Source organism: Gopherus flavomarginatus, chromosome 8, assembly GCF_025201925.1.
Source record: "Gopherus flavomarginatus isolate rGopFla2 chromosome 8, rGopFla2.mat.asm, whole genome shotgun sequence".
NCBI classification, from domain to species: domain Eukaryota; kingdom Metazoa; phylum Chordata; order Testudines; family Testudinidae; genus Gopherus; species Gopherus flavomarginatus.
In genome coordinates, this window is record NC_066624.1 from 56,805,450 (window position 1) to 56,824,763 (window position 19,314).

General features: G+C 46.9%; 1 protein-coding gene across 4 annotated transcripts in view; it reads right to left on the bottom strand.

The window, feature by feature from the left end:
* Nucleotides 1-8,617, bottom strand: part of ZNF185 (zinc finger protein 185 with LIM domain) — a 94,851-nt gene extending 86,234 nt beyond the window's left edge. For 3 of the 4 annotated variants that reach the window (XM_050965437.1, XM_050965435.1, XM_050965434.1), the window contains exon 1: nucleotides 8,368-8,617. The gene's annotated coding sequence lies outside the window, so the exon portion shown is untranslated. The remainder of the gene's footprint in view (nucleotides 1-8,367) is intronic. The other variant, XM_050965436.1, reaches the window with a different exon arrangement.
* Nucleotides 8,618-19,314: the final 10,697 nt, after the last annotated feature.

Sequence of the window (19,314 nt, forward strand, 5' to 3'; positions counted from 1 at the left end):
TATTTTCTAGCTCTAAAGGCTGAGTGCAGTGCAGAGCAGGATGGGAGATACTGAGAGAGGCCAACTCCCCGAGGGAGTGTCTATGGAATCCTTCAGGGAACTATGCAAATTGACATGGCCCAGAACATGTTCTCTGCACAGAGAGTCTGCAGAGCCTGCCAAGAAACCCTGCATGCCCTTACCTGTTGCTTCAGCAAAGTTCCTGCTCCTGGGCCTGTTACTTCCTCGACATTTCACCATATGACTTGCTCTTCCATAATCCCTTTCACCACAATGCACTTTATGTGGATAGAATTCTTAGTTAAATTGCCTTTCAGAGGAGAGAGAGCCCCTCCCTCCTCCAGGTGACCACACGTTTTCTTTACAGATCCCCAGTAATTGTCACGAAGGGGTATTAATCCCAGTGCCCTGGCTATTTTCCAGGTTGGGTGCCTACACTTGGCCTAACTACTGGTTTTAACTGAGCATTCTGAATTATTTGCCCCATCTACCTCCCTGCCCCTCTTGATCTCTACTCTGCTGCCAGCCTCACCACCCCCTGCGCTCTTCACCACCTACCTCCCCTCTACCCTCAGAATCCCTTCTCCCACTCCCACACCCCTGCCCTTGCACCTCCCAATTAAAATCAACAGCAGCAGCAACAGCAGGTTGCCTGCAAAAAAACCAAACCCTTGATAACATTTAGGCTGCTGGTATGCAGAGACCACTGACTGTCATGCTGACCACTTTGCTTCCTTGTTTCTTTGTATTCCCTGTCTGCCCCCCTCTAGCTGTCTCTTGTCTTCTACGTAGAGTGTTAGCTCTTGATTCCATTTGGGTGCCTCATTCTCATTACCTTCAAGGATCTAGGCCTTGGTGAAGGGATTGTCTTTTTTTGTCTGTACAGCAGCTAGCACCATGTGGTCCTGGTCCATGACTGGGCTCCTAGATTCAACAGTAATACAATCAATAATAACTCAGCATGTGACTACTACAGGCATGCAGCAAATCTCCTTGTCTGTTATAGCACTGTTTCCTAGCCTTTGTCCATGTTACACTATAAGACAAGCTCTTTGGGAGCAGTGCTGAACATAAGGATTGTTACACAAACACCTCTGAAATTTAATGACTGTATAGCTCAAAATCTGAAGCCAAACTCTCATGGGTAGATAGAGCTAAACTTTGCAAATAGCCTCACGCAAAAGCCTGCAGCTGCTGAACATTTCCAGACATGGTTTTGAAATCCTGATCCAAATTTTGCAGCTTAGATCCTTTTGTGTTTGCCACCAAAAGGATTCAGCAAACTGGTCATGTTATTAAAGTATTTGGCTGTAACCCCAGTGAGAAATAGCTCCACGCAAGGTCAAAAGCACGGCCACATAACAGGACTTAAAATGAAGTCCGTGGAATAAAAGAACAATACCTAGCTCTCATATAGCACTTTTTGTCCATAGATCTCAAAGCACTTCACAATGGAGGTCCCTATTTTCCTTATTTTTCAGATGGAAAAACTGAGGCATAGAGAAGGAAGTGATTGGCCCGAAGTCACCCAGCAAAGCAGTAGCAGAGCTGGGAACTGAACTCAGGCTTCTTGCAGCCCAGTCCAGTGCCCTAGTGAGTTGGGTGCGTAGGGTGGGTGCCTATGATTTACTGAGCAGGTCAAAATAACTCCTGTGAAATATCTATGGAGGGGCCTTCAGTGAGCTGTGCTTTTTGTTCAGTGACTGAGAACCTGATTGTCGTCGCCCTTGCATTGGTGTAATCTCATTAACGTCAATGATGGTAACTCTTGATTTACCCCACTGAAAGGAGAGAAATATCAGGCCCACAAGCACTTTCCAAGATGAACTAAAAGGAAGTTAAAGAACAGGCCCAGCACACAACTCAGTACTGTGCAGCCTGCTACCTGCTAAAACACATCTGAGCCATTGTTCTGAGAAACTGCCCTTTCCAGCACTGGCACCAGCCATGGTAAGACAACGCCTCCCCAGAGAGCTTTCGGGACAGTGCAGTACTTGTCTCTGTCAGAAAAGCACAGCTAATTATTTTTGCTCAGAGCCAACTCAATACCCTGCACAAAGGTGGCTTTAAGAGGATGTTACAGGTGCTTCTTCAGCAACCCAGTGTGCCGCACTGCCTAGTCTGTTTCCATGGTCCCTCAGTTCAGGACTGTCCTTAAGCATAAGCAGTATATACAGCTGGGTCGGGCAGGGCCGCACAGAGGATTCAGGGGGCCTGGGGCAAAGCAATATCGGGGGCCTCTTCCATAAAAAAAAAGTTGCAATACTATAGAATGCTATATTCTCGTGGGGACCCCTGCTGGGCCTGGGGCAAATTGCCCCACTTGCCCCCCCCCCAGGCGGCCCTGGGGTTGGGCACCCAAAAATTTGGGGCACCACCAGGATCATTGGCATCCACTTCTCATCTTGCCAGGGGGTGCTCGACCTGCCCGCCTCCATTCCACTCCCCACCCCCACTTCACCCAAGTCCCTGCCCCGCCTCTTCCTGCCCCTGCTCCACCCCCACCCCAACTCCTCCTCCGAGAGAGGGGGGAGCTTGGCATCAGTGGGTGCTCCATACCCATTAAAATTTTCCCTGTGGGTGCTCCAGCCCCAGAGCACCCACCCACAGAGTTCACACCTATGACCAGGCCAGTAAGAGCGGTTCGGCTCCCCCACACCCAGCACACGCTGCAGTCTCCTTACTAGGCAGAAGGCAGGGGCCGTATTCACAGACCTGAATGCGCATGAGGGAGAGGGTATGAGGGTCTGTGAGGAACTGTGGATCTCCACCGGCCGGCTTGGTATCCTCTTTCCTGCCTCATTCCTCCCCCGGGGCTGTGAGCCCAGGCTGCTGCTCAGTGTGTGTCAGCAATGTGGGGGTATGCAGGCGGGGGTGGTGGCTGTGCCCCAAGTCAGGCATAGAGGCACCTTTAATAGTACTGCTTAGGGCCCCATAAATCCTAAGGACTGCCCTGCCTCAGTCAAAAACACACCAGGTTGTTGCCCTTTCACCACTTATACATTTATTTCTCAGCTCTCTCACAAACAAGACAAGATATTGTAGCAGAATCCTTCCACATTGTACCCTTCCCACAACTTCCTGTCTTCCCCTTACATCCTTCCAATTACAGCTATCATATCATTAACCCAGCTATTACCACCCAAGTGTCCTAATCCCCCAATAGAAAGTGATTAACTGCTGCCAGCTGAGCCTGCAACCTTTTCTGTGCTACAGCAACTCTAGTGATCAGGGTGCTGCTGCTAGCGCTCTGTCCTGGAGACCATGTAACACAGAATGGCATTGCCTCAGCATCTGGGGTGGCATGGGGGTTCATACCCCTCTCTCCTACAAACCTGCCTTTTATGATGCTGTTGACATGGCCCGGCTGGTGCCCATTTCAGTATGGTAATTCTCTCTGAGAGGCAGAAAAGAGGTAAAGGCCGGACTAGCTCTGGGAAGGGTAGTGGACCAGTTTGCTTCTCAGTCACCGCTCAGGTCCCATAGCTGAGGTGACATATGCATGCTCTGAGTGAGCTACCACACTGAAAACAGAAAACTACAGCCGTGCAAGTAGCAGGAAGGGCTAGCTGCCTGGAGCCTAAGCCCATAGGTCGGTACTCAGGGTGGCCAACCCCTCCCGCTGTGGCTACATTTCTATTTTTAGGATGCTAGTGCTTCTGTCTCCTTGAGCTGTAATTTATACCTTCCAGTTCTAGTGTAGACAAAAGAGAACAACAGCCTCTCTCACCTAGAACTTAAACTAGGTGCTCTAAAAGTTTGGTTCAGCCTGAGCTTAACCACAAGGCTTAGGGACAAAGTGCGAGTCCATCAGAAGTGAGCTGTCCTAGTTAGTATTTCCACCCTGGGACCTAGGCTGGATGCCTTGAGCATGTCTTTTCACAGAGTGCTGCGGAAGTACCTACTTCCCCTAGCTGACCTCAGCTCTGCTCCCCTCCTGGACAAGTTTCCCTGCCACACTCTGCACTTCAGCCAAACAGCAGGTGTCTTTCCTTTGCTCCTGAAGTGTTAACCCTCTCTTTTCTGAATGGAATCAATGCATCTTGCATTGTCCCTGACATGAATCCAGCCTAGGCTAATAGTGACCAAAAACTGATTACAGTTCAGGGTTTCCTATGGACTGAGATGATGGCCCCTCTCCAGTTCCTAATAGACAAGTGGTGTCTCAGCAGCACACAGCAGCAGACTATCTATGCCATTGGTAAAATTCTCATTGATTTCACCAGAAGCAGAGTTAGGCCAATGCTGAGCACTTTTGAAAATCCACCTACAGGGTCTACATCACAAAATGCATGCTCACATCTGTCCAGGAACTGAGCTGACTGTGCTCATCTGAACAGGTCACCAACTACCAAGTGACCAGGATAAATAGGATACTTCACTATCCAGAGCTATCCAGCTGGCACCTTTCACGTGGAGTGAAAGATGCTGTCTGGGGTTCTCCGGTCAGTGCCCCACTCTGGTTCCCTTGTTTTAATCCTGTGATGCTCACTCTCATCTAGACTTTCTATATTTGTAGTCCCCCATAATCTGTTGCAACCCTCCCATTCCTCACTGCTTAGTTCTCAAAATCCCTCATTCTGTTCAGTATCAGGGAATGAGCCACAGAGCAAAACTGGTGAGTCTCTGCTCTAGACACCATCACTCTCAGATGAAAAGAGCATACACAGGACGCACAGCCACAAGGTTTACATTTGGAACTTTGGGCAATCAGTACAACAGAGGCAGCAGTTGCAGCAAGAAAGTTCAGGATTGGTAGTGAATCAAAAGTGTAATGGATCATATTTTAATCCAATATTCGCATGCAGAGTCATCGGGCTCCTTTCTTAAAACCATTGTGGCTACATAACAATGAAGCAATTTACACATCCTTGGTTCAGACAACAAGATACAATCAGCAAGAGAGAAACTTCTGTGTGAGAAATTTAACAGCATATATCAGACTCAGCCCTTGTGAAAAGAACTGAGTAGTTAAAGAAACAGATGGGAAAGGGGGACAGCCAAGGAAAGGAAGTTCTGCAGCTAGTGGCCCGAGCATGCTTTCATTACATACCCCCTGACTCATTTCTGCCACCCAACCTTGTCCCTGCCTCTGGTCACTGCATGTTACCTATGCTCTGTGCCCAATCCGGGGTACCCTCTCTGCACTGGGCACCTCCCTGACCCACTGATAATTCCATACAATTTAAAGCAAATACAAGTTGTTTAATTAACAATTCATTTTAAAAAAGAATAAGGAAAAATGGGAAAGGTTACAGGAAAACACATCACCCTGCTCTGTGGCAGGGAACATTACAAAGAGCGTCTCTGGACATCAAGGCAGTTCACAGTCTGTTCCTTGTAGGTCCCAGGCCTCCGTCTCAGGCCCTGGCTGTGCTGCAGGGATGCTGCGGGTTGGACACTTGCAATGGTGGTGGTCCCACATCTCTGGGCTTTGGGTGGTGGGACCCTTCTTCCCAGTGTCAGCCATCCATCAGGTTAAGAACCTTCTCCCAGCCTGGCCTGCAATGACCCTTATCTGGGGGTGTCTTTCTGCACCGGGCCCTTTGCCCAAGGTCCCCCCGGCCCTTGGCTGGCCCCAGTTGCTCACCACACCAGGCTCTGTGGTTGCAGCTCTGCTCCCAGCACAGGATCTGCTCTCCCTGGGCTGGGTCTCTGGCTCTATGGCTGCAGCTCTCTGCCCAGCATTGGATCTGCTCTCCCTGGGGTGTCTCTGGCTCTATGTCTGCAGCTCTGCTCCCAGCACAGGATATGCTCTCCCTGGGCTGTCTCTGGCTCTGTGGCTGTAGCTCTCCACCCAGCATTGGATCTGCTCTCCCTGGGCTGTCTCTGGCTCTCTGGCTGCAGCTCTGGCCCCTCTGGATCTGGCACAGCTCTGCTCTCCAGCTTAGCTTGGGCCCCTGCTTTCTCCTTATCTCGGCCCCACTCTGTCTGACCCAGGCAATTCGAGCTCAAATGGAGGACGGGACCCACCCTGGCCTTCTGTCTCCTTGATTAGCCTGCCCACCCTGTCAATCAGGCTGACCAGGAGCGTTGGCCTCTCGCCATTGTTCCTGGGGACTGTCAGTCTCAGGGTCCTGATTTCCCATCGACCCCTCCCCTTTTAGTGCTGGGAGCTAGCCAACCAAAACACCCCCACTGAATATTAGTAAGGGGAAAAGAGTCTCCTTACACAAGCACTGATCAGTTTAATTTTTGTAAGTGTTTGCTTAGCTGGTTCCAGAGACTGGTGATGGGAGATGAAACCTTTCCCCTCTTCAGCACCCTTTCAGATCCAGCTCAGGACAACAGAGAAATGGAATGAAATGAGTTTGAGGACTTAGTTCAGTTGCTTGTGAACAGATGTTCACATCACAAAGCCCACCAACATGGGCTGCTGCAGCAGAAGAACTAAAGGAGGAATAGGTCCCACAAATGAACTTCTGTCTCAACTGGGGTGGGAGTGGGCTCTACAGGTCAGGATTGAGACTCATGGGTGAGACAGGGTGGGGGGGTGAAGACTGCCCTGCCTGCCTGCCTGTGCAGTACCCAGGCTTGCAACCAAACAGATGCTCATCTGGCTTGAGGCATTTACTGGTTTTGCTAGTCTCTGATCCTGTCAGTGCCAGAGACACAATCCCAGACTTGGGATGAGCCAGGGTGGCAAATCTATATGAAGTTCTATGGCATCAGCATCTCAGGATCAACCCAGAGCAGACAAAGGCTTGCACAGAACTGCCTTCTGAGCACCAGTCAGTGTTTTGTATTATAACACAAAAGAGTGGGCAAAATCCCAACCTAAGAACCCTTCCAGGAGATGGGTGCTACGAGTTCTGACATTTTTGTTGTTGACAATCACAGAGTTAAAGCATTAACAAAGGAAACATTTTCTTGATCCCTCTCTCCCCTTTCCGCATGTGTAATATTATTGCACACACATATATCTCAACAGCATCTGGGGTCACTGACCGGACTGGGACTCCATTGTGCTATACAAACAGAAATTGACAGTCCCATATCCAGTGAGCTTACTATTATCACGATACACATTTCTAAAACATATTTCGCAACACTGTGCCCACCATTTAATTATTATAATTACAAGTAATTAACTGCTAATTATTATTAAAGTACTTCCTTTATTTTAAAAAGGAGAGCTATGGTCTCCATACCCACGTAGCCTTCAGCTTGAGCCCTGACCACAATATAAAAAAAGAAAAGTAAAGACACCATTTTCCCTGGAGTCAAGGGCTCAGCCAAGCCTTACGTTCACATTACAGCCATCTCATCGATGAAGCATCATGAACAGCTCTATTTTCAACTGAAAATGTTCAACTTTTGCAATGGAAAACAGCTTTCTTTTTAACAAAATGGAATTTTTTTGTCAAAAAAATCAATTTTTGTCAAAAATTTTCAAGGTTTCATAAAAAAAGACATGAAAATTTGTTAAAAACTGAACAAAAAATTGGGTTTCAGATTTTTGGGTTTGTTTTTTTTTTAATGAAAAGCCACAATTTTTGAGGACACATTTGACAAGCTTAGTTTTCATTTACAGTTGTTTTGCAGGCATAAAAAATAAACTCAATTAATACTCCTGAGCTGTTCTCCTCAGGAGCCTTTTGCCTTTGGAGAGCTAGGTCTGCATGTTGCCTTGGCTCACAAGTGAAATGAGCTGGGCACGGCTGCATCACATTTCTTAGCCACCACATCACTTGCTGAGATGGCCAAGTCTCTGTTAGGCAGAGACCTAGAACTAGACCAGCAGGTGGAGTGGAAAGGATGTACCAGGATTTGAGGTGCAGTGGAGAAGCTGGGGTTGACAGAGGCGCCTGCCTACACTAGACCGGCCCTACCTGTGCTGTCAGTCCCATACCTCCCTTCCAAAAGCATTAATTCACATTCTAATTCAGAGATAAGCAAATAAGCCTCTGCAGGAGAAAAGGTTTGCCAGAAGTTTCATAAGTCTCCTAGCCCTCCATCATCGCTCTCTTGCTCTCCAGTCCATCAAGTTAATACATACAAAGAAGAGACCAGTTCTTACTCAGTATATAATGATCCAGATCTGGCCCCTCCTAACATTCTGGTCCACTCAGGTTCTCATACCACACCCAGCACTCTGGTAGCCCAGCAGCACTGGGACCCAGGCTATTACCGTCCATTATAGAGGGATTTCAGATACAGGTCCTGCATGCTCCGCAGCACGCTGAGAGCTGGGATTTTGATTCAGGTCCAGCTCTGCTAACAGCAAAAGCCTTTGGCTGAATCCCAGCACTGGCAAGTTATAAACAGCCTTTTCTTTCAGTGAGCAAGGGAGAGAAGGGGAGAACAGAAAGACAGAGGCTCTGTCTCGCTCTCTCCAGATGCCCCGAGAAGCATGAGTGGCCCTACCTGTGGCAGCTCTTCAGCTCAGGTTTCCCCCAAAGACGAACTTGAGAATGGTATGTGAAGTGGCTGGAGTTGTCTCCCTCAGCTCCCTGCAGGTCTCTTCTTTGCACTCCCCAGCAGCTGCAGTGGGTTACCTGCTAGGGCTGGCTTCCAAAAGCCAAGCCTTGTTCTGAGGAGGAGATATGGGTGTGTCTTGCCCTTCAGGGGAAGATCAAACAGGTTCCTCTGTTCAGATGCAGTCTCCCTGCCTCTCACCAAGGAGGTGCCCTTCTCCCTCCGCATTCTTCGCATACCCTGGTGACGCTGAGTGGTGCTCAGATTATTACGAAAATAATCTGGCTAACAAATAGCAGCCAGAAGCAAAGCAAATACACTGTTCCAACCACTGCTGTTCTAGGGTGGAGCCAGGCTGACAGGACACTTGGATTGGTGCTCTGAGTATCATGCTGGTGGCACAACCGGACTTCTTGTTGAACAGGTTGTGTGCATGTGTCTCATCCACCAACCAGGCCAGCTAGACAAGAAAAAGCACCAAGAAGAAACCATTACTCCACTGGTTGTCCTCGGAGGTTGGCAAGGGGTTGAAAGAAACTTTCATCCTCACAGCACGCTCCCTTCTCTAACCCCAATGGCACATGACACTGCAAAGAAGGCAGCTTGCTCTAGTGCAAGGCCTAAGGCAGTTGGATCATAGCAAGTCTAAGACAAACAAAGTGCTGAGCTGGATCTGGGGGCAGGTAAATATCTGTCCAGGTTTGGCTGAGGGGGAAGTGGTCAAGACTGTGGTAGCATTTCCCATTGAAAAAGGGAGTGCATCGTTGCTTGACCCCATAGGAAGTATGCTTGTAAGTATCCTGGACTTTTCAGCATGATGCCATCATATATATTTGTACCTGCACCAGGTCAGGAGCTCATCAGCTTGGAAATAGACTTCCTGGGGTTAATTTGATCTGTCTTGTGATTTTTGAACTCTTGGCTTTATCAGTCTTCCCATGCATTAGTCAAGAACTGGCACCACATCAGAGACTATAGCAATTGGGGGCAGTATATAAACATAGGGGGGTCGCTATCCTGAGATACTGCTCATGCTACAACATCCACTCTGCTATTTTTAACACCCTAGCTCCAGCAGGTCTGGCCACCTGGGCTGGGAGGCTTGCTACTAGTTGCAGTATAGATAGATATACCTGAAGAGGTGCCAAGGCAGTCATACTGTGCTCCCCAATTGGCAAATTCAGACATAACATAGAACTAGGCCTTCTGTTTTTCAGGATTCATTAATTTCATTTGGGGGAGTTACTTTTAGCAATTTTTGTAGATGTTCAGAAATGGTAGGTTTCAAGGCTCTTGCTTTGACACTGTAATGGGAAGACTGTTTGGGTACTACACAAAATTCTTGTCTAAGTAGGATCTGTGTTAATTTTTATTATATATATACCCACACATACAGGTTAGTTTAAGCTTTGTATCCATGTTATTGAAACCTTGGTTTAGCATGTAGTGCATCATTCCCTAGGGCACATTAACATACTGTGTCAAACAGCACTACAGTAAAGCACTCTAGGTAAACTTTAGTGCACATGTTAATGCACAACACCAGGAGAATCAGGCACAACACATTAGTGTGCTTTAGAAATCAAAGCCCCCTAGCCCGCATTCCAACTCCATGTAGACAAGCCCTTAGGTACAAGTCAGGGTGCAGGGACATCGCCTATATAACAAAACTGCACTGGGAAATGGGTGAAAGGAACACAAACTGAGTAACTGGTGTCTGGTCGGTGTTGATTGGCTAAACACCAATTTCTTTTTCTTTTTTTTGAATGGGGAGGTTTTTTTTTAAATCAGTGTTTATTAGTTAAAATCCTAAACCCAGAAGCCCTACATATAATCTCTTCTTCAGATATCTAGTGTCAAAACCATGGCCCTGCCCCCATCACAGGAAGCAATGGCATTGTCCATGGATTGACACAATGTCTAAGTGCTCACATTTGGTTATAAACTACTGAATCTTCATCACCGGGACATGAGAAACCCAGCATTTCTTTGCAACTGGTTTAGCCCACAATGATGCCAGAAAGGCACTGAGAATGAAGAGCTGAAGCCACAACAAATGTAAACAGGCTTTCTTCCATTGATTTGTATTTATATCTGGTGCAAAGGTAGCCCTAGGAAGGGTCCAATTCTTCCTACGGCCACTGGCCTCCTTGTATGACATTGGAACAAGTCACTTGACCTCTGTATACATCAATCAACACTGCTGGAAACTGAGCATAAGAGAAAAGAGCAGGTCCATGGCAGAAGCCAGAAGCTCTATGCTAGCTGAGTTTCTCTGGATGAATGAACTAACCTTGCCCTCCCATGGGAATAACAAGCAGTTTTCGGGACAGGTCAGAACGCAACGACAGCATGTCTTCCTGCTGCTCTTGCGGCAGGGCCACCTGCTGTTAATGTGCTAAAGTGAAGTATTGTTTCCATTCAACTACTTCCTGATAAATATGACACTGACTAGCTTAATGCTCTGGCCCATGGGGCAGGTTTTGGTTCACATTTGGGTTCTTGTCTCTCATTCCCCATTTGGGAGATTCCCCCCTTCACTCATTTCTTTTGGCAGTAAAGCAGTTCCACTGCACTGTCAATCACTAATAGAATAATCTTGGCTACTGGTACAGAGTACTTACCTTGACCTTTGATTTCCACATGCTGTTCAGATACTAATCATCATGTCACCACTGTTTTGTATTGGTCAGGTTAGGAATATTCAGCTCATTGAAATACTTGATTTGCCAAACCCCTCATTGTGGTTTATTTGAATTAAGCTCTCAGACACATTGCAGTGTTAAACACTCCCTCCCAAAGCTGGGCTGAATGTTACCCATAGCAAGCACACCCACGAACCCTGATTAGGATTTTTCTCCCTCCTAATTACAGGTGTTTAATTTTTTTAAATGAAAGTGCATGTGAAAATAGTAGCAGCGGCCAGAGGCAGGAATTAATGCTAGCAAGTGTTATGGATACTTCCCACACTACCTTGTGCCAGTCCCCCAATTGGTGAGCTGCAGCACCTCTGGGCCTTTCTTGATCAGAGGCTGCCCAGCATGTAGTTATATAGAGGGGCAAATATCCAGGCACTCATGTAAGCCAGGCTCTTTGTCCCCTATAATTGCTAAACACTGTATAGGGGTTTATGAGCCTGCTATTGCCCCAGAACTAACAGAACCAGTCCTTTAGCACAAGCAGTTGAGGCTCATGCTTTTCCAGGCAAAGGTTCCCGGATTCAGTACCCATAGATGTGCTATTACTTCAAGGTAGAACTCATGTTCAGTTGTGAGCTAAGTCAACTTTTGAAACAAGTTTCTAGAGGAAGCAGGTTAACTCTCTGTGAGAGGAACACTGACAGGAGCAGATCCTGGGCCAACTGAAGTCACTGGAAAAGCTTCTGTGACGTACAATCAGGCTCCATGTGTGATAACTTTAGTATATGCAAGGAAGGCCAGCAGGGCCCATCTAAAAGCCCCTGCACAGCTGCTGCATTTCTGGAGTAACTCTGTAAGCCAATAGACAATGGAATGATTAATGCCAACATAGCAAGTGTGCCAGGGAAACCAAGTCACTCAGCCCAAATGTGAGTGGAATTATCGTGACATGTTTCAACAACGCAACATTTCTATGGCAACACATGCACATTCCTGCAGCAGAGGAGGGCTTTCTGGTTTGACCGGACCCTAGTTCCATTCATGGAACAGTGCTCTTAGGTAAATCTCAGCCTGGAGTATCTGATTTCACCCAGAATGGACGCTGGCTACATCTCCTTTAAGACATGGCATGAGCTGGCCCCAGGGTGATGTTGCACAATCTAGCTACTGATTGATGGAGGCTGTCAGAGTTCCCTCCCCACTATGAACTCTGGGGTACAGATGTGGGGACCCACATGAAAGATCCCCTAAACTTATTTCTAGCAGCTTAGGTTAAAACTTCCCCAAGGCACAAATACTTTCCTTATCCTTGAATGGTATCACTGCCACCACCAAGTGATTTAGATGAAGATTCAGGAAAAGGATCCTTTGGAGTTCCTATTTTCCCAAAATATCCCCCCAATCCCCTTCACCCCCTTTTCTGGGGAGACTTGAGAATAATATACCAACCAATTGCCTTTAATAAAAGTACAGACCAGATCCTTTATTTTTAGGACACTAAAAATCAATCAGTTTCTTAAAAGAAGAACTTTATAATAAAGAAAAATGTAAAAGCAGCACCTCTGTAATTTTAGATGTATAATTTCAAGGTATCTTTTCAAGAGATAGATTAGCTGCTTGGTCTCTCTCTCTCTCACTACCCAGAGGGAACAAACAAAGAGAAAACATACAAAACCCACCCCCCTCCTCCCAGATTTGAAAGTATCTTCTTTTCCCATTGGCCCTTCTGGTCAGGTGCCAACTAATTGAACTGACTAACCACTTACAGGTAAAATGATTCTGTACCTCTGTCTGTACCTCTGGCCAGGAGGGATTTTATGTTATGCATACATAAAGATTGTTACCCTTCCCTTTATATTTATGACAGAGGCCTTGGCAAAATATTCCTCCTAAGAGACATCGGTAGGCCAGGAAAGAAATATATCTTTGGTGAGCTCCAAAGCAGATAATTTTCAGCGAGATCAGCAAAACACAAGAAAGCTTGTACTGAGCAGGCAGTAAGTCCCTAACGCTATAAAACGCAGCCAGCAGCCAGTTATGCAATATGGTGGGGTGCCAAGTTGGGCAGCAATTCCTTCCTGACCCAGGCAGACATTGACAGCATAACTGAAGCATATGACTTGATTGCCACTATCTTGGCTTGCATCACAATAGATACTGTTATGGGTCAAATTTATCAAGCCCTTTCCAGCCACGGTATTTGAGGCTGTGACCCCCAGCACTGGTGAATTCCACAGGCTGACTATACACAGTACAAGATTATTTCCTTTTATTTTCTATTTACTAATCTCTACTTTAATTGGCTATTGTGGGCAAAAGGAAGGTGAGCAATCAATCCCTCCCTTTGGCCTCCTGCCAGGGTCACACAGAACTAAAGCTTTCCTCCTTTAAGTTGATTGAAGGAGACTGTGAAGCATAGAAGGGTGTGTAAACCATAACACTCACTTGCTGCAAGGGAATTAAACTGGTTTTTCGCCAGTTGTCATTACCTAGCTCTGCCAAAATGCCAGACCTCACCGTCCTCACTCCAGTAGCAGGTGTCAGAACTATGCCTCGCACCCTTCCCTGTTTTGCTGCGACATACAGAAATCTCAGCAACTCCGAGGAGTCTCATGTTGGTCAAGGCACTTCCCTGCCAGAGTTGGTCAAAAAATCCTGGGTTAAGCCTCCTGCTCCAATGTGAAATGGGATAACAGGATGGGGGGGGGGTCCCTAGTATAGGAGCACTATTAGAGAGAAGCCACTCCAAACTGCAGCTGCTCATCTACATCCAGAGAAAGCCCAGCTCTGGCATTGCATTTGGGTTGAAGAGCTAAACACATGAAGTGCCTAGAGGAGGCACAAGGGAGCAGCATGTCAGGGGAGAGGAGTAGGGCTTGAAGGGTACAATAAAACCAGGAACTATTTCAGAATGTGTTTTACGGAATGCCCCCACCCTGCCATCCAGCCCCCAGTGTACAAAATCGGCATGAGCCTTCCCCCAACCAGGCTTTCAAAACATGCCCAAACCTCATTACTCCAAGCCCAATGGGCCAGAAAGTCTCTGTTTCCCCCTCCCCCAAATATCATGGTCTTGTTATAACTCACATTTAGTGAGGTTCACCTCTGTAAAGATAGCAACAAGGGGTTCCATCATTATGGCCTCCCACCAGAGCCAACTCAAGTGTGCTCTCTTTACAGCTAAAAAGATTTTTTCCCCTGATCATCAGCCTTGTAAATGCTCTCTGGGATCTGAATCAAGCAGGGTGCTTTCCTGCTCTCGTATCAAAGACCAAATTACATCTGTGCAACCCCAGGGTCTTCAAAGGGTTTGCACAGGTGTAACTGAAACTTGGTGAACAATTCTGTTGATGAGGCACAAGAAGAAATAAGCGTCAGCCCACTCATTCTCCCTTGTGCTGGATCCATAGGGCTAATGGGAGTACAAGGCAGTACAAATGTGTGCATGTCACTAATGTCAGCAGATAAGACTCTGGTACACGTAGGGATCTGCTGAGTAGGAAGGTGCAATTTTCATATAGTCTTTTTAAAAAAACCCGTACTTTACCATTGGGATACTAAAAACAAGATCCTAACATAAGAGACATGGAAGGTAGCGTACCTCCAATGGGAGATGTAACCTGTACACAGTTCAGGCTCTTAGCTCTTTCCCCTGAAACCTACCACGTACCCGTTCCTGGGACTGACTCAGAAATCAGTCCCCATGTCTTTGTGCTTCCAGGGTATGCGATTTAGCAGTAGACACAGCATGGCTGCTGATCTGCTTTGTACTGATTATTCTTCTTACCTGCTCCCAGCTTCTAACCATTCTCCTACAGCTAAGCAATGCTTTTGCCTTTTTTGGTAGTTGGGTGTGCCTGTGCTGAGAGCTCTACAGCAGCTCTGACTCAAGAGAGTAGACTGAATGATTGGCATCCTCAGCGATGGTAGTTCCAACAAAGTACCGGGTAAAGCTCTTGAACTTAGCCCATGATCATCCTACTGGCCATGCTATACCAAAGACTCTTTGGGGAGGTCATTCCACTGGGAGGGAATAGGCAAGATGTTTCTACTTATGTCCAGTCTTGTGAGGTGTGCCAAAGAGTGGGAAAACCCCAAGACCAGGTCAAAGCCCCTCTCCAGCCACTCCCCATAATTGAGGTCCCATTTCAGCAAGTAGCTGTGGATATTCTGGGTCCTTTCCCAAAGAAGACACCCAAAGGAAAGCAGTACATAATGACTTTCATGGATTTTGCTACCTGATGGCCGGAAGCCGTAGCTCTAAGCAAGACCAGGGCTAAAAGTGTGTGGCAGGCACTAAAAGACATTTTTGCCAGGGTAGTTTGGCCCTCAGACATCCTTACGGATATGGGAACTAATTTCCTGTCAGGGACCATGAAAAGCCTGTGGGAAGCTCATGGGGTGAGCTACTTGGTTGCCACCCCTTACCACCATCAAATGAATGACCTGGTGGAGAGTTTTAATGGAACTTTGGGGGGCCATGACATGTAAATTTGTAAATGAGCACTCCAATGATTGGGATCTAGTGTTGCAGCAGTTGCTCTTTGCCTACAGGACTGTACCACATCCCACGTTGGGATTTTCACCATTTGAACTTGTGTATGTCCGCAAGGTTAAAGGGTCATTACAATTAGTGAAGCAGCAATGGGAGGGTTCTACGTCTTCTCCAGGTACTAACATTCTTGACTTTGTAAGCAAACTACACAACACCCTCCAAGACTCTTTCGCCCTTGCTAGAGAAAACCTAAAAGAGGCTCAGGAAGAGCAAAAAGCCTGGTATGATAAACATGCCAGACAGAGTTCCTTCAAAGCAGGGGACCAGGTTATGGTCTTGAAGGCGCTCCAGGCCCATAAAATGGAAGCATCATGGGGAGAGCCATTCCTGGTCCAAGAGCAGCTGGGAGCTGTTAACTATCTCATAGCATCCCCCACCTCAAACCTAAAGCATACCATGTTAATTCTCGAAAGTCCTTTTATTCCAGAGAACTAGGGTATGTCTACACTACAAAATTAGGTCAAATTTATAAAAGAAGTTGTTTTAGAAATCCTTTTTATACAGTCGATTGTGTGTGTCCCCACACAAAATGCTCTAAGTGCATTAACTTGGCAGTCTGCGTCCACAGTACCGAGGGTAGCATCGACTTCTGGAGCATTGAACTGTGAGTAGCTGTGGGTAGCTAACCCACAGTTCCCGCAGTCTCCGCTGACCATTGGGATTCTGGGTTGAGATCCAATGCCTGATAGGGCAAAATCAGTGTTGCGGACGGTTCTGGGTACATGTCATTAGGCCCCATCTCCCTCCCTCTCCCTTCATGAAAGCAATAGCAGACAATTGTTTAGTGCCTTTTTCCTGAGTTACCTGAGCAGACACCATACCACAGCAAGCATGGAGCCTGCTCAGCTCATCATCACTGTACGTCTCCTGGACACTGGCAGACGTAGGACTGCATTGCTACACAGCAACAGCTCTTTTCCTTTTGGCAGCAGTTGGTGCATTATGATTGGTAGCCATTGTTGTCGTACTCCTGGGTGCTCTTTTAGCCGACCTTCGTGAGGTTGGTTGGGGTGCCTGGGCAGACATAGGAGTCTGCTGCCAGCTTAAGGTGTAAAAGATAGATGTTTTGTGAAATCAAGAGCCTGCTAAACCCAGGGTTTTAAGTTCAATCCTTGAGGGGGCCATTCTGTGTGACAGTTGTTTGTGTTTCTCCTTGATGCAAAGCCACCCTTCTCTTGATTTTAATTCCCTGTAAGCCATGTCATCAGTCGCCCCTCCCTCTGTCAGAGCAACAACAGACTATTGTTTTGCACCCTTTTTCAGTGCAGAATCAGAAGGTGCAAAAGCAAAACCAGGCAAGGAGGCGACGGCAGCGCAGTGACGAGAGTGATGAGGACATAGACTTCTCACAAAGCATGGGCCGGGCAATGTGCACATCATGCTGACAAGCTCCGCATGGTCACCTGTGCTGATCAACTTGCCACGCTGGCCAAACAGGAAATGAAATTCAAAAGTTTGCGGGCCTTTTCCTGTCAACCTGGCCAGTGCATCTGAGTTGAGAGCACTGTCCAGAGCGGTCACAATGGAGCACTCTGGGATAGCTCTCGGAGGCCAATAACGTCAAATTGCATCCACACTACCGCAAATTCGACCCAGCAAGGCCAATTTCAGCGCTAATTCCCTTGTTGGAGGTGGAATAAAGAAATCGATTTAAAGAGCTCTTTAAGTCGAAGAAAAGGGCTTCGTCGTGTGGATGAGTCCAGGCTTAAATCGAGGTAATGCTGCTAAATTCGACCTAAAATTGTAGCGTAGACCAGGCCTTAAAGGTTTGTCAGTTTACAGCCCAGGGAGGAGACGACGCTGCATGGCCTGAAGGTGTCTACTATGAAGGAAAAAGTGATGGTGGCGTGGAAGAGGTGAATCTCTCCGTGACCCTTGGACGTATGCAGCGACAGCAGATCAAGGAGCTGTGCACTAGCTTTGCGCCGATGTTCTCAGCCACCCCAGGACGGACCGAATGGGCATACCACTCCATTGACACAGGTACTGCTCACCCAATTAGAGTCCAACCTTACCTGTCTCCTCATGCTCAAACTGCTATAGAACTGGAGATCCAGGACATGCTACAGATGGGTGTTATCTGCCCCTCTAACAGTGCATGGGTATCTCCGGTGGGTCTAGTTCCTAAACCAGATGGGGAAATATGCTTTTGTGTGGACTACTGTAAGTAAATGCTGTAACTCGTCCCAACAACAATCCAATGCCACGCACAGATGAGCTATTGGAGAAACTGGGATGTGCCCAGTTCATCTCTACCTTAGACTTAACCAAGGGGTACTGTCAAGTACCGCTAGATGAATCCAAGGAAAGGTCAGCCTTCATCACTCATGTTGGACCGTATGCCTTTAATGTGCTCCCTTTTGGGCTGCGAAATGCACCTGCCACCTTCCAAAAACTTCAAGATGGTCTCTTAGCAGGATTGGGAGAATCTGCCATCGCCTACCTCGACAATGTGGCCATCTTTTCTGATTCATGGGCAGAACACCTGAAACATCTGCAAAAAGTCTTCAAGCGCATAAGGGTAGGACTAACTGTTAAGGCTAAAAAGTGTCAAACCGGCCTAAACAGAGTAATTTACCTTGGACACCAGGTGGGTCAAAGAACTATCAACCCCCTACAGGACAAAGTGGATGCTATCCAAAAGTAGCCTGTCTCAAAGTCAAAGAAACAAGTCCAATCCTTCTTAGGCTTGGCCAGATATTACAGGTGATTTATACCACACTACAGCCAAATTGCTGCCTCCCTGACACACCTAACCAAAAAGACACAAACAAATGCAGTTCAGTGGACTGAAGAGTGTCAGAAGGCCTTTAATCAGCTTAAAGCGACACTCATGTCTGACCTTGTGCTAAGGGCCCCAGACTTTGACAAAAAATTCCTAGTAATCACAGATGCGTCCGAGCGTGATGTGGGAGCAGTTTTAATGCAGGAAGGACAGGATCAAGAATTCCATCCTGTAGTGTTTCTCAGCAAGAAACTGTCTGAGAGGGAAAGCCACTGGTCAATCAGTGAAAAGGAACACTATGCCATTGTGTACACCTTGGAAAAGCTACACCCATTCGTTTGGGGATGGCGTTTCCAACTACAAACTGACCGTGCTGTGCTGAAGTGGCTTCATACTGCCAAGGGAAACAATAAAAAACTGCTTCAGTGGAGTTTAGCTCTCCAAGATTTTGATTTTGAAACATAACACATTTCAGGAGCTTCTAACAAAGCGGCTGATGTGCTCTCCCATGAATATTTCCCAGAATCAACTGATTAAAAATTGTTCTTGGAATGTGGGACATATTGTTAGTTTTTATATAATCAGTAGCATGTCTAATGTGTCTTATTAACTCTGTTTTCTCCTAGAACTCCAGGAAGAAATCAGTGTGGAACCAGCTGTCCAACACTATCCGTGGTTTGGGGGCCATGTCATAACTCTAAAGGGAAAGGTAACAACCCTCCTGTATACAATTCTATAAAATCCCTCCTGGCCAGAGGCACCAAAATCCTTTTACCTGTAAAGGGTTAAGAAGCTCAGGTAACCTGGCTGACACCTGACCCAAAGGACCAATAAGGGGACAAGATACTTTCAAATCTGTGGGGCGAGGCTTTTGTTTGTGCTCTTTGTTTTTGGGTGGTGTTCGCTCTTGGGACTAAAAGGGACCAGACATCAATTCATGTTCTCCAAATCTTTCTGCACAAGTCTCTCATATTTCA